At 44.0% G+C, this 14,745-nt stretch overlaps 1 pseudogene; it reads left to right on the forward strand.

The window, feature by feature from the left end:
- Positions 1–9,626: 9,626 nt before the first annotated feature.
- LOC115752649 overlaps positions 9,627–14,745 on the forward strand; it is a 36,858-nt pseudogene continuing 31,739 nt past the window's right edge.

Consider the following 14,745-nt stretch of genomic DNA (forward strand, 5'->3'; position numbering starts at 1 on the left):
TACAGATTGGGAGGACGACGTGGTCGCGTAGATCCCCATGTCATTGGGTAGCAACCCTTGCAGCATGCTTCCCGACTCGCAAGGCTCTATGTGTATCACCATTAGCCTCTAAATGCCATTCAGACAAATCCAAACATTTTTTTTTTGGCCCTAACTCTATATCTCCTCTGTTTCCATAGCATCCTCACGTTTCTTGCTCTAATACCAAGTTCTCCATCAGACAATCTCGGCCTATTACCTACCGAAAATTAAGGGGCAAAAAGGAAAGGGAACAAAGAAGACCGATGTGTCACCCTGGTTTTCCGGTGGTTGGTGTATCCCGAAGCACAAGGTGTCGCCAAAGATGGGTTGCCCCGCCGTCGAGGATGATAGCAACCATGCATCGAACGAGGAAGCAAGAGGGAATGGTAGAAGTGGCGGAGGCACAGCCAACAGGTGCATCTACTCTCCTACTATCCATCCCGGATCGTTGCAATATCATCCCCATGCAAAATTATTAAGAAATAAACATTTGAAAAGTCTAACAAATCATCCAAAGTAAATACTGCAAAACAACCAAGATAAACCCGCCAACTTGCTTAAGAGTTCTGTGCCTGCAGCTTGTATGACTTAATTCAAGCACTTTCAGCCCCTTCCGGTGGATCTATCTATCCTGGTGATCCACCACCAGTTTCTATAGCATGTGTTAGGGCAAGGATGGAGGGGCCGTTTGGTAGAAATTTTTATTTTTGAAAGAAATTTCTACTTTTGAAGTGAATTTTTGTCGCGACCTAAAATTTAGGCTAATGGATTATCAGATTAATTAAATTAACTAAACTAACTCGGACTCTCCCAAGTCCTACCAAATCGCAACTTAGGTTCAATTCATGAAAAATTATTTAATTGGAGCCGCCATTAATCATTTACAGTAAGTTGATTAGAAACCTATATAAAATAGTGGGAAAACTATTTTATTTATGCGTACCAGAGAAAATGAGTCCGAGGACTTGGTTACGCTAATTTGAAAAATTAATGCTCTTTCGGTACCAATTTTATGAAAAATCTCTTTCAATTGATCGACGTGAATTTGATGATTTTTGATTTAGGAAAAATATGACATGGGGACCATATATTATGCACCTAAAAGAATGATTGTGTGTGTTTTTTCTATGGATTTTTCGCCAATAATGAAAGAAAATAAAAGGAAAAGCAATCAAAAATTTGAACAAAAATAAACAAAAATATCCATAATATACCTTTTAATTTTTGAATTTTTCTAAAAATTCACTCATCCCCAAAGATCCGGGTTAGAGAAGAATTTTTATTGCCTATATCATCGGAGATTCAAGCCAGTATGCGGATAAGGGTATAAAACAACAATGTCCCTTTTGCCAAAGGGAAAGAACACGAAGTTTTATACTAAATCACCATCCCATTCCATAAGATTATGGCTAAGGTGTGTAATTTAATTTTTTCCGAAGGATCTAGACACATGGGAGCATATATTACGATCATGTTTGTTTAAAAATGTGCAAATTTTATAACAATCAAAATAAATAAGCGAGACAAAAATAAAATAAAAATGAGTCAATTTATTTTGGATGTTCGATAATATGAGAGGGGTGGCGAAAAATATGAGATTGGGGATCCACCTTTCCTCATCCAAAAATTTAATCCAATTTTAATTTGAGAAATTATCTTTAAGGATCGGAAAAATTATTTTAGATAATTCTCAAAAGTAAACATCCAATTGAACACCAATCTTATCTCCAACAATCCAAATTATCATAAAAGTTCATAAGAGATAAGATAGCAATCCTAAATTCAATCAAACAAATTGCATGCAAAAGATAAACATTCAGAGCCAAAAATTATCCACAATGGACTTGATATCATCCAATCCTGTTAACACCTAAGGTTACCCCCTAGGGGATGGCCACGTGACAAGCAAGAGCTTTGATCGCCTACGGATGAGAGCACTGGAGACAGGTTCGGAAGAACCGTGGAAATGCCACGTGTCAAAGAAAATTTTGGCGGCATCTTCCTTGAAAGACGAGAGAAGAAGCACGCGAAAAGGGCCACGATTGGAGCGGTTAATGAAAGATTGGCGGTAATCCCTACGGGGTGCAAAAGGAGAGCGCAAAAACCAAGGAACCACTAAGGAGTCACCCGCATGGCATACCGAAAGAGAGAGAAACATGGGGCTAAATAAATAACCGCTCGATGGTTACCGGACTTGATCTATAAATACCTAAGGCCACAACAGGCAAAAGGACAAAAAAAAAAAAAAACACACACACACACACACACAAACACTCGTCTCTATTTTTAACCTTTAGTCTCTAGTTCGGTTATAGCTTCCAGATTCTCATTGTTGATTCAATTCCGGTGAGGTTCTTACTCGGAGTTAGGTGTCGTCGATTAGATTCCGGCGTCTACTCATTAGGTTCAGCGCCGTCGATTCAATTTCGGTGTTGTTCCCATCACTCATCCTGTCCAATACCGTTGATTAAATTCCGGTATTGTGTTCTACATCCACCGCCCAGTGTCGTTGATTAGATTCCGGCATTGTGTCCTACAATTTTGGTTTGGCCTCGTCGATTGAATTATCGGAGCGAAACTCCAAGTCCTAGTATGTCAAAGTTCGTTGCACTGTCGAATGAGGAGGCCGTCGAATCGACAAGAGTCTATATTACACCTCTCGCATCAACACAATTATTCTTCGCATTTGACGCTCTCTGTCCAAAACCGACCCAGAATCCCTTATTGGAAAACGAACGGATTAAGTTCGATAAAAGATTCCCGCGTTGATAACTCCTTTGGGCCTCTACCTCGTTTGGGCCAAGGCCCGTGAATTTATTAGAGCCTAGTCGAAGGGTTTTTACACGCAACAATTTTTTTAGGCACGTCCATTGGGACCGGTGGTGTTAGTTCGAGAGAGCACTATGCCACGAACGAGAGGATGTAACAACGTAGACGGCATTGGAGACGAGCCCATGGAAGGAGTACCTCGTGAGGAGTCATCAACTGCAGCTCATGAATTGGGGAACCAGGTCCAGGGAAACAACGATGAGGCACCTCGACAGCATATTGAAAAACACGGAAGAAATATGGAGATGACGCCCGTCATGTTATCATCGATAAGACGTATTATTGAAGAAGTCCAAAACGAATTTGCGGACCATATGGTTCAACGAATGACCGACGTGGTTAGACCATTGATCATTAACACTTATCATGAGTGTGCCTCGGGTCAACATGGGATTTCGGTGCAACCTCAAGGTGGGAATTTAGTCATACCCGCCTGAAATATTGTTGTTCCAACCACTACACCAACAAACACGGGCTATGCACGACAAAACCCGCCACCGGTAGTGCCCACAAGGATTTTGCAGCGAGGAGAGGTCCTACCTGTTGTGTCGGGTAATGGTTCTAACCTTCAAGTAAATATAGAACCGATTGAGGCGGTAGGACGTATTAACCGACAGGCCGTACCTGCTATTCAACCTATTGTTGCTCATATCCCGGTGAACAAGCCGCCTGTACCCATGATCGATGAAGGAGCGATACCTATTCCTCCTAGGGGGCGGGGGCAAGCCAGGGGCGGGACCGGTTGCCTCAAGTTAGGGGACCCGACCAACCCTTTCAGCCATGGTACCATGTTCAGCAGCAATATGCGCAACCTGGATTTCAACCACGGTTGCGAGCACCGATTCCTCAACCAATGTTTCAAGTTGTTCAGCCAGCCCTACAACTAGGATATCCAGCTACGCAACATCCGGGGTATCAGGTACCTTATCAACCGATGTATCCAAACCAGCTGGTCGTAGACCCGGTGGCTAGGTGTAGTGATCTAGTAGTAGGGTACAAGGTCAATGTTTATCGAAAACCGTATCTTGATTGGATGGATACCGTCCCGTATCCGAGAGGATTTAAGATACTAGAGTTTACACTCTTTCTTGGTAAAGATGAGCAGTTTACGTACGAGCACGTTAATCATTTTTTGGCTCTATGTGGAGACGCTACTCATCTTGATCACTAAAAGTTAAGATTATTCCCGCTTTCTTTGTCAAAGACATCATTTACGTGGTATACCGCCTTCCGCCAAATTCGATCTCGGTGTGGGAACGGATGGAACGTCTATTTCATAGCCGGTTCCGGCGGGCCGTGCCAAATTTGTCGATAGCTGATTTGTCGATGATGAGGTAAATGGCGAATGAAACCGTCGATCAATTTATCGCGAGGTTCAAGAAAGCTAGGAACAAATGTATGGTCCCTTCACCGATGACAAAGACAAATCTCCCATGGATGTGGACATAGACCCTTTCCTGGTGATGGCCGGAATAGTGTCTTTACGACAATCGGGTAAGGAGCACAAGTCGTCGAATCTTTGTACTCGTTGCGGGCGTGAGCTGTAAAGAACCAATCGACATGGAAACAATGACTAGCGGGTAGGTCGGATCAATCGGGGATCTAGGCGGTCAACCCAACACAAGGAAGTAATGCCAACAGAAGTCCCCGCTTGACAAAAAATTTACAAGTCGTTCGCAGAGCGGTACGGGGAAGGAGATCCTACGATTGGCACCTTTGATGAACCAAGTGGAAAGTTCGATTATTATGTAAGCTATGACCCTCCACCAGTTTACCCTCAAGGAAAGAACGGGTGTGAAAAGCAATTCGACAACAATGCCCAAGCGGATTATTATGCTTCAGCCAGGCCCCGGTACCCTTAGCAATCCCTTGGAAGGATCCTGGTACGAGGCAACGTAGCTTCGAAAAGAAGAGGAGGTCATGACCCGCACCAGAAAAAGGAGATTGCAAAGGAAAAGAAGAGCCTACATATTACAGCGATGATCCACACTGCTTAACCCCGAATCGGTGATCACGGCTCCAAGTCGTCTTATACCCCGAAAAGCGAGAAATTTGGTCTGGAGACGCAAACCCGAGAAGGCGCCACCAACTAAAGAAGTTTGCGGACAGCTCGAATTTGAATGCTCCCCTGAACCAAAACCTCAATTCGGAGATCGTATAAGCAGGTCGGTGTCGCTCCCGAGCTCTTGTATGGTCCAAGTTAAGTTACCTAATGAGTTTCGATCAGAGCCACCCTTGATTAGTCACAATGAAGGAGCAACGATACAAGAAAAAGAGAGTGCTCGGTTCTGTTTCGATAACGAGGAAACCATAGAGTTCAGGAAACCACTGGAGAAGATCTCGAATCATTTAAAGTCGCTCAATATAAGCGCCAAGGTTAATGGGCGGCCGGTAATGAAAGTATTGGTAGATGGGGGTTCAACATTAAATCTCATCTCATATCGTTTCTTTAAGAAAATAGGAAGGAACGATGATGAGATTATCCCATCGAACATCCGGTTGTCTGATTTCACCGGCGAGATCACCGAAATAAAAGGCATGTATGTAGCAAATTTGATTGTCGGATCTAAAACATCAAGGACGTCTTTACGTGTTGTGGATGCTGATGGGTCATATAATCTACTTCTAGGAAGATATTGGATTCACGGAAACAAGTGTGTCCCGTCGACACCGCACCAGATGCTATCATTTTGGAATGAGGATAAGGTACAATATGTAAGAGCTAACCCCCAAACTTGTGTGACTTGGACTTGTATATCCGGGCGGGATAAGGTCGTGACGAATGATTACCTTCGCATATCCGATCCCCCCGAGTTCGACCCTAGAGATATCGCATACTGCCGTTTCGACAAGGGAAACACCGAGTGGATCCCAAGGAAGGAACCGGCGGAATCACCTAGCCGGTTGGTCAATGGTAGCCGGATCATTAGTGCAAACCCTTACTAGGGGACATTCGGCCTGTAAAGCCGAACAAGTTGGTCGATCTAGCGAGATGATAGAAGGAATTCGGGAGTTCGAAAGTTCCCCGGTCAAGGAGGGCCGTAAGGCGGTTCAAGCTCAAGACCCATTAGAAGAGGTAAACCTCGGAGGTGAAGCTTGCTCACAACCAACGTACGTCAGTAAGTTGCTTGATCAGCAGTTTAAAGATCAATTGGTGAGGCTATTAAGGGAATATAAAGATTGTTTCGCTTGGAACTACCATGAAATGCTTGACCTAAATAGAAAGGTAGTCGAGCATCGATTACCAATCAAAAGAGGATTTCGACCACACCAGCGAGGCTCGAGAAGGTTTGCTCCGGAAGTGATCCTCAAAATCAAGGAGGAAATTGAGCGTCTCCTTTCTACTGGCTTCATAAGGACGGCGATGTATGTCGAATGGTTGTCTAATATCGTGCCGGTCGGGAAGAAAAACGGTAAACTTAGGGTATGCATCGATTTTCGTGATCTCAATGCGGCTACACTAAATGATGAGTATTAGATGCCCATGGCTGATGTGTTGATCGACTCGGCTTCCAATAATGAGATTATGTCTCTTATGGACAAACATTCTGGGTACAATCGGATCTTTATAGCAGCCAAAGATGTCCACAAGACGGTATTCGGGTATCCTGGGGCTATCGGTACTTTTGAATGGATCGTCACGCCGTTTGGACCGAAAAATGCTGGTGCCACCTATCAAAGGGCAATGAACTTTATTTTCCATGACATGATTGGAAAGTTCGTGGAGGTCTACATTGACGACGTTATCCTTAAGACGGACCGGGTAAGTCATCTAAACCAATTAGAACAGGCTTTTCTTAGAATGTGCAAGTTTAAATTAAAAATGAATCCTTTGAAATGTGCTTTTGGGATAAGGGCGGGTAATTTCCTAGGCTTTACGGTTCATCGGAGAGGTATAGAAATAGATAAGAACAAAGCTGAGGCTATTTTAGATTTGGCGCCCCCAATAAACAAGAAGCGGCTACAGATGTTGATTGAGAAATTGAATTTCCTACGACGGTTTATAGCTAACCTATCGGGAAAGATCGAAGTCTTTTCCCCATTGCTCAAGTTGAAGAATAAACAAGAGTTCGAGTGGGAGGAGAAACATCAGGTGCCTTTCGACAAGTTAAAAGAGTACTTAAGCAAGCCACCGGTGTTGATACCGCCAAAGGAGGGAAGGCCATTGAAGTTGTACTTGTCCGCAGGTGATACGACAATAGGGAGTATGCTGGTCCAAGAAAATGAAGAAGGTAAAGAACATGTCGTATATTACCCGAGTAGGATGGTCAATGACGCCGAGACAAGATAAACACCCATTGAGAAATTGTGTTTATCATTGTACTTTGACTGTTCCAAATTACGACATTACATGTTGCCGACCACGGTGCATGTGATCCGTAAAACAGATATAATTAAGTACATGCTGTCCGGGCCAATCATAAGAGGCCGGATCGCGAAATGGGCATTTACTCTGATAAAGATCAATTTAATTTACGTGCCGCTCGAAGCAATAAAAGGGCAGGCAGTGTCTGACTTCATTGCGGAATACCCATCGGGTTTGAAAATAGAAGATGACAAAAATTATTTCCGTATAGCACCGTGGGTATTATATTTCGACGGGTCGGTAACATTCGGGTTGTCAAGTGCTGGGATTATGATCGTGTCACCCTATCAACAAAAGACTAAGCTCGTGTTTAGGTTTGATTTTGAATGTTCAAATAATCAAGCCGAATATGAAGCTACGATCGTAGGACTGAATGTCCTAATTAACATGGGAGTCAAGTCAACAAAAATAAAGGGCGACTCTCAATTGGTGATTAGACAGTTGAAAGGAGAATATTAATGCCTTAGTGAGAACATCGTGAGACATCACCATTTAGCGAAGGAGGTACTGACGAACTTGTCGAGTATGAGCCGATCCACGTCAAAAGGAGCGAGAATGCAGAAGCCAATGAGCTAGCTCAAGTGGCATCCGGGTATCGGATATCGAAGGAACTAGCTGGTCATATTATTACCCAAACAAAAACTTTGCCTTCGATAGAAGCACGAGTGATGATGGTCGAAAGAGAAAAAAGCGAGGGTTCGGGCAAAGACCTTAGCCAACAAGATTGGAGGACCCCCTTTATTAGCTATTTAAGGGAACCGGGATTGCGTAGTAAAGACTTCAAAAGAAAAGCCTTGAAGTATCTTCTAATTGATGAAGAACTATATTGTAGAACGGTCGATGGGTTACTTCTAAAGTGTCTAAATCAAGAAGAAGCAATGCTAGCTATGACAGAGGTTCATGAGGGGATTTGTGGAGCACATCAAGCTGGTTTAAAAACGAAGTGGTTGCTAAGACGGCATGGGTATTTTTGGCCAACAATCACTAAGGATTGCATCGATTATGCGAGGGGTTGCCGGTTGTGCCAAAAGCATGGACCGATTCAGCATGCGCCGGCCGCATTAATGAACCCAATTGTCAAACCATGGCATTTTCGAGGATGGACAATGGATATAATAGGGAAAATTTATCCACCCTCATCGAAAAAACATAGTTTCATTCTGGTAGCTACGGATTATTTCATAAAGTGGGTAGAGGCAGTCTCATACAAGAATGTGACCGCGAGAACGGTGAAAGAATTCATCGAGCGGATTATTCATCGGTTTGGAATTCCAAAGACTATAACCGCTGACCAAGGGATAGTCTTCACGGGGTGAGAAATTTTGGATTTCACCAAGTCAAGAGGGATCAAGATGATCCATTCTACACCCTATTATGCTCGAGCCAATGGTCGGGCGGAAGCTTCTAATAAGACAATCATTGGATTAATAAAGAAGCATTTAGAGGACAACCCAAGGGAGTGGGATTCACTACTTTCGACAGTGTTATGGGCTTATCGAACATCCAAGAGATCCGATCTTGGAGTGAGCCCTTATATGTTGACATATGGACATGAAGCTGCACTGCCTCTTGAAATTACCATGCAATCATTAAGAGTAAAGCTCCAAGGCAACATAGCGAAAGAGCGATACGATGAGATGATGTATGCCAACATTGATGAGCTGGGAGAAAATCGAGCCGCAGCTCTGGAAAAGTTGATGATTCATAAGCAAAGAGTAGCCAAAGCGTATAACAAGCATGTGAAAATTAAGCGTTTCGAGGTGGGGGACTTGGTTTGGAAAACTATTTTGTCTACAAGTCTTGATAATGAGAAATTCGGCAAATGGTCATCGAAGTGGGAAGAACCATATTTAATAGCCAACGTCCTCCCAAGAAACGCATATCGATTGATGGGCAAGAATTACAGCGATCAATCAACGGGAAGTATTTGAAAAACTTTTATCCATCATGTGGGAAAGCAGAGAAGAAATGGGGGGCACAGAGTGAAAAACACCAATGCATTACTAAACAACTTTCGTACATTTTTTCTCTTCCCTTCTCTCTTACTCTCCCTCTTCATCTCCCTTTCTCTCTCTTCTCTCTCTCCGCTTCCCTTGGTGCACCCTCACTACTGTTTGAGATGCTCGTGAAAGCGGGCGGCGAAATGACGAAGCCGACTCTCAAGTAAAGTGTTCTCCTCTTGGGCACAATACTTGGCTTGAGCCGGCTTGCCCACCGAAGCCTCCAGAGCATCCCTCTCACGCTCCAGCCCTTGAAGGTGTGTAATCCGGGCCTGCACAAGATCATTGGCGGTGTCCACCATGGTCTTTAAGGCCTCGGCGGTGGCGTTAGTAGAAGTCAAGGATCGGGCTTCACAGGCCTCACCCGGTTCGTACTCTTGGCGTTTAGAATCCTTCAAGGACCCCTGCAGATGCCGCCGCCCGGCCCTCGGGCGGTCAGAAACAATGTTTCGAAGTTGAAGGACGCCGAAATAAGATTAGAGAAGGGCTTCCTGGGCATTACAAAGCTCCTTGTACTCCACTTCTCCATTCTCGACTTCTTCTATTTTGCACCACAGCTCGTGCTCGGTAAGGTCGTATTTGGAAATGGCGGCCACGTTTTGCCGAAATCGTTCGAGCCCATAGTCAAAGGTGACCTTGAACTCGTCGAAGGCCGCCTGAAATGGATGATCAGCGGGGAGACCGGACGGTATGCCCCGTTTTAGAAGGGAGTTCAACTTTTCAAGAGCCCGGGGATGCACCGTCAATAAAGCGTAAGTATGGCCCAAGAGAAAAATGAGTTCTCTCCACTGATTGATGAACTCACGAGTAAAAGGCGAAGATGATTAGGCGGAAGAAGTGGTGGGCTTCATATTGGCAAGAAAGAAGGCTCACGCTATGGTATTGAAAAGTCTGAGTGAAGAATTGCTCTAAACAAACAGTGCTACTTATAGATAAAAGTCCAATCGACGTCTCATCTCACGATACATAGAATCCGCCCACGATCTTTCGGTTACCAAGGCAGTTATGATTGTGGTTGAGTATCGAGTTACGAGGAAATCGAATGCATCGTGGGAAAATGGAAGGGTGCGATTAATCCTAGTAACGTGGATAGCCGTTCCTAGTTATCCACCAGAGAGGCGTGGCTATCGGGCTTCTGAATAAGTGCGAAACGACGTCTTGCATTTAAAAGCTGCGAGGGAAAAGAGGATCTTTTGAAATCATGCCTTGCTGAGCTGTACAGGATTCGATGTTAGAACTAGAAGATCCACACTCGGGATAGACCAAAGAGAGACAACAGATTCGGAGAAACGATCATGCCGACATAAGTCGAATGATAATGGGCTACAGTACATGCTGCTTGATGTTTAATACAAAACTATGAAGTTGCATATCACTGTTACAATTAGCATCGATCATGGATGCCTTCTGGTGTCCAGCACTTAACATCTCAAGGTGAAGAGAGTTGCAGATAGCCTCTTGCCGCTTGATTACTTTTAGTCGAGCGGACAAAGCCCGCAAAGAGGTACCCTCGTTATTATTTAGGGTATTGAGTATACCACGTTGACGGGACAAGTCTTCGTTAGCAAGGAAAGAAGCCTCTTCCAGTTTATTAATGGCTCCAAGATCTTTTTGCCTCACTTTATATGATTTCAAGATCGAGCCAAATGTGAGAAAAAGTTCATTAATGGCGGACTCCAGAGCACGATATTGGATTGAGTAAGGTAAATGAGCCGGGAAAGTAAGGAGATCTCTGACTTCGTTTTCAATGGCCACATTGCGACATATATTGGCGTATCCTTCTTCTAGAAGATCATGGAGGCGCAGCCATTTGGCACGGACAAATTGGTAGTTATCATAAAACATATTCGACGAACCGGTTGAGATACTCGACATATTCATGGGGACAACCCACGTGTCCCCGGAAATTCCTTTAGTATGATCGTCGGAGGCTAGCGAATCACCTGTGATACAAGGAATATCGGTTTAGCACGGATCCTTGATGAGAAGATTGAGGAAAGGCTTACCTTCATTAGTTGGCTGGTTGAGTACAATGTTCGACATGAATAGTAAAGCAGACTTCCTTAGGGGATGCAGTAAGCCTAATGGAGTTCGACGGACCCTGGAGAGAACGTCGCCTATGCTGTCGAGAAACAAAGAAGAACTATAGCCCCGCCACCATTGCTCAAAGAGTGAAGAACTACAAGGGTGACCAGAGAAATTGACAAATATAAAACGTTTGAAAGTCGCATATGCTACTTCAATGTAGCGAACCATGTCGATAATGGCCTCTTGGGTGCAGAAAGGGAAATTCATAGAGTATACTGCTGGCATGGGAACGCCTTGGGTGAGCCCAAATTGGCGAGCGCAATAATGAGGATTGTAAATCTCAAACCCCGACGAAAATCTGCCCCCCGGGACAAGTTCAAAGCCAAGTCCACTGGGACCGTAACACTCATCCGGAAAAGGTAAGCATCGAAGTCGCTACTTAAAGAACTGTAAATACCATCTTCGACGGGTAGCTTGAAGAAGTCAAAGCTGGTTAGTGACAGAAGTACAACAAGGAAATTATCGAAAGATGAGGAGCTATCGGACGTGTGTTGAAGAGTTCGATTAAAAGCCATAGGCACACGGCTCCCTTTGACAGCTGTCGAAGAAGATTTTTTGTCATGGAACATGTGGGGAAAGTAAACCGCAGCTACCAATGCAGAATCCACGGGGGACTGAAAAAGGGAAGAGGATGTTCACCCACAAGCGAAAGTTGCACGTCCGCCAAACCACGGTACAAGGCAGCCAAGAACATTCGGCTTAGTCCAACATCATTGCCTCGTGCGAGTGCACATGCTACATCAAGAAACTCCGAAGAGACTTGACACGTGGGGAGGCGGAAAACATATTTGCAGAGCCAACATAGTAGAAAAGCAGTATGTTCTTTGAGATGGACGGGTCCCGAAATTTTGACATAACAATCCATGAATTCATTATAAGAAAGATCGTGACAATGAGCCATATCAAGCAGAGGCTGGTCACTTGGGAGTTGAATATCACACTCGACAAATGGAGAGAGACCGGTTAATGACCAAATATCAAGTAAGGTAGGGGTTACGGGACCGGTGGGAAAGAAGAAACAGGTTTGACAAGAGTAACCGAAACAACATAAGCTGCCAACAAGTCCATGTTCAAGAGGATCAATGGACATACCACAAAATGACAACAGGATGTCGATCTTGGCCTGTGCCTAGATGCTGGCTAGCTCCCCCTCCCGTCGTTTATACCGGTTATAGAATCGCCTATCGAAAGATGGATATGAAGAGAATCTATGGTTGTTCGACAACCAAGCCGAAGCACAGATAATGGATTGTTCAATGGGTAAGGTTTCCTTAAAACTACGAGGAAATCAATGCATCGGCATCGAAGGGGGTGGTAGGCGTGTAAGATGTAGACCCAAGCCGATATGGCTGCTTCCTTATTCACGATCCATAAAAGACAATGCGACATTTCCTTCATCCTCATAGTGAGAAAAACCGCTAAGGCGTGACGGGCATGCGGTCGCGTGAACACCGAAGCTACCGGGGTAAAAGTCCGCCATGGTTAAACGGTATCACGTTCAAAAACACGATTATATAGAGGGTGCCAAGGAAGTAACCGAAATGGGCGGACAGTCGGGCGAACGTGGGAGGTCATGTTGCTAAAAAACGCGGCAAATTTTGGCGCGAAAAACACATGATTTCATTAACAAGGTTCGGGATACGGGATTCTTTGAGCTGTTCTAAGCAAGCTATAAAGGATAGATTCAAACTTCCTATTGCGCTCAAGGCCAACGCTTCTAGCTTGCCGCCTTTCTCCTTCCACCCTTACCATCTGGGCATGTCGGCCCATTTCTTCTCCTCTAGGGAAGCGGTGGACGTCCTGAGTTGCTCCTCGGCGGTAGCCTGGTGAGAAGATATAACGGACGCCGACTTTGGATCTCTTCCATCTCTTTCTCTATTGCCGGCCTTTGTCGTTCAAGGTCAAGTTCCCGCTCGTTCAAATTGGCAATCTCGGTAATGATAGATTGCAAAGATTGCCTCTCCCGGTTCATAAGCTGCTTTGCCTCCTCGGTCTCGGCGTTGGGCGTAAAGGACCGGCCGCCAGATTTGGCAAGAGCAATTACTTGACTTTGATTTTGACGGAAATGCTAAAAACACACGGAGAAGTGCTCCAAGAAATTTCGAGTTTTTGAACCAGATTTGCGGGAAGTTTGGTGCTAGCTTTCCTGGCGACCAGCTCTTCCATAACGGCCCCGATTTCCTAAAGGGCCTCTGGATCATTGACGAAGGAAGCGACCCCAGAGTAAGCCGGATCTAAAGAGCGGGATAACGTGATCCTCGGTTCACTCAAGGCTTCGCGAGATAAAGGAACATCACTCTGAGGCAGCGATGGGAGGTCGGAAGAGGAGCAGGATAAGCTGGCGAAGTAGGCTTGGACATCCCCTACAGGTGCCGAAGAAATAGAAGCGATTGGAGGATCTTGAATGGTCTGGATAAGCAACGGGTTGTCAATCGGCAACGTCGAAGCAGCATTTGGGGTTGAAGAAGAGGGCTCTCCATGAGCTACCTTGATTATCAATAGAATATCGGAAGATACAACCCAAGGCGAAGCTGGAGCGGTAAAGGGCTCATCACTAGTCACCAAAAACAAGGGTGTCAAAATCGTGGTCGAACTCAAGGGAACGGATGGCTGGTCGATAGTAGGGGCATGTTGACACCCGATTTTTGATCAAGTATTTCTAGATTTTATTTCACAAAAATTCATAAAAAAATCAAAAAATTGAAAAATCAAGTTTTGTTGCCTTGGCCAAGTATAAGGAACCATTTTTGAACAAAAAATAATTTTTCATATTTTTCACATTTTTTTAATATTTTCGAAAAATAGGAAAATACAAGAAAATTCACTAAAAATACTTCCCGAGGTCGTAAAAATATAGAAAAATGTTCCATATTTTTATTTTAATTCTCTCTTCATATTGACCTCAAGAAAAAGCAAAAATTGAATTCAATTTTAGGTGTTTCTTCACAACACCGAAGGTTGAATTCGCCTAAAAAATACAATTTGAGTCTTTTTATTTGCAATTTTTACACATCTTGAGTCAAAACATTCAATTTCAGTCCTCTGCAACTTCAATTTGATCAATTTCACCCTCAATTGCACGAATTGCACGAATCGGGCAAGAATCCCCAAAATCTTTACAATTTAGTCCCTAAGATTTCCAATTTTTGAAATTACTCTTAATCTAGGGACTTGCATAGCAAAACTGGACTGCCCCTTAAGGTTTTCATACATTCTGAATCGATTGGCGGGGGTGGCTTGATCCAATTTGGCCATTTGGACACTCAATTGAACTTTTCTCCAATTTGAGATTTTAGAAAAATTTGGGGTTTTTGTAGAAATTGGTGAAAAATTTTGGGTAAAATCACATTTTTAGATAGTATTGGGGCCCCTAAGTTTAATTTTGAGGTTTAATTGTAAAAATTCCCCACGGATTTTGATTAATTTTGAAAATTCTAAGTC

This window comes from Rhodamnia argentea, chromosome 8, assembly GCF_020921035.1.
Source record: "Rhodamnia argentea isolate NSW1041297 chromosome 8, ASM2092103v1, whole genome shotgun sequence".
Lineage (NCBI taxonomy): Eukaryota > Viridiplantae > Streptophyta > Magnoliopsida > Myrtales > Myrtaceae > Rhodamnia > Rhodamnia argentea.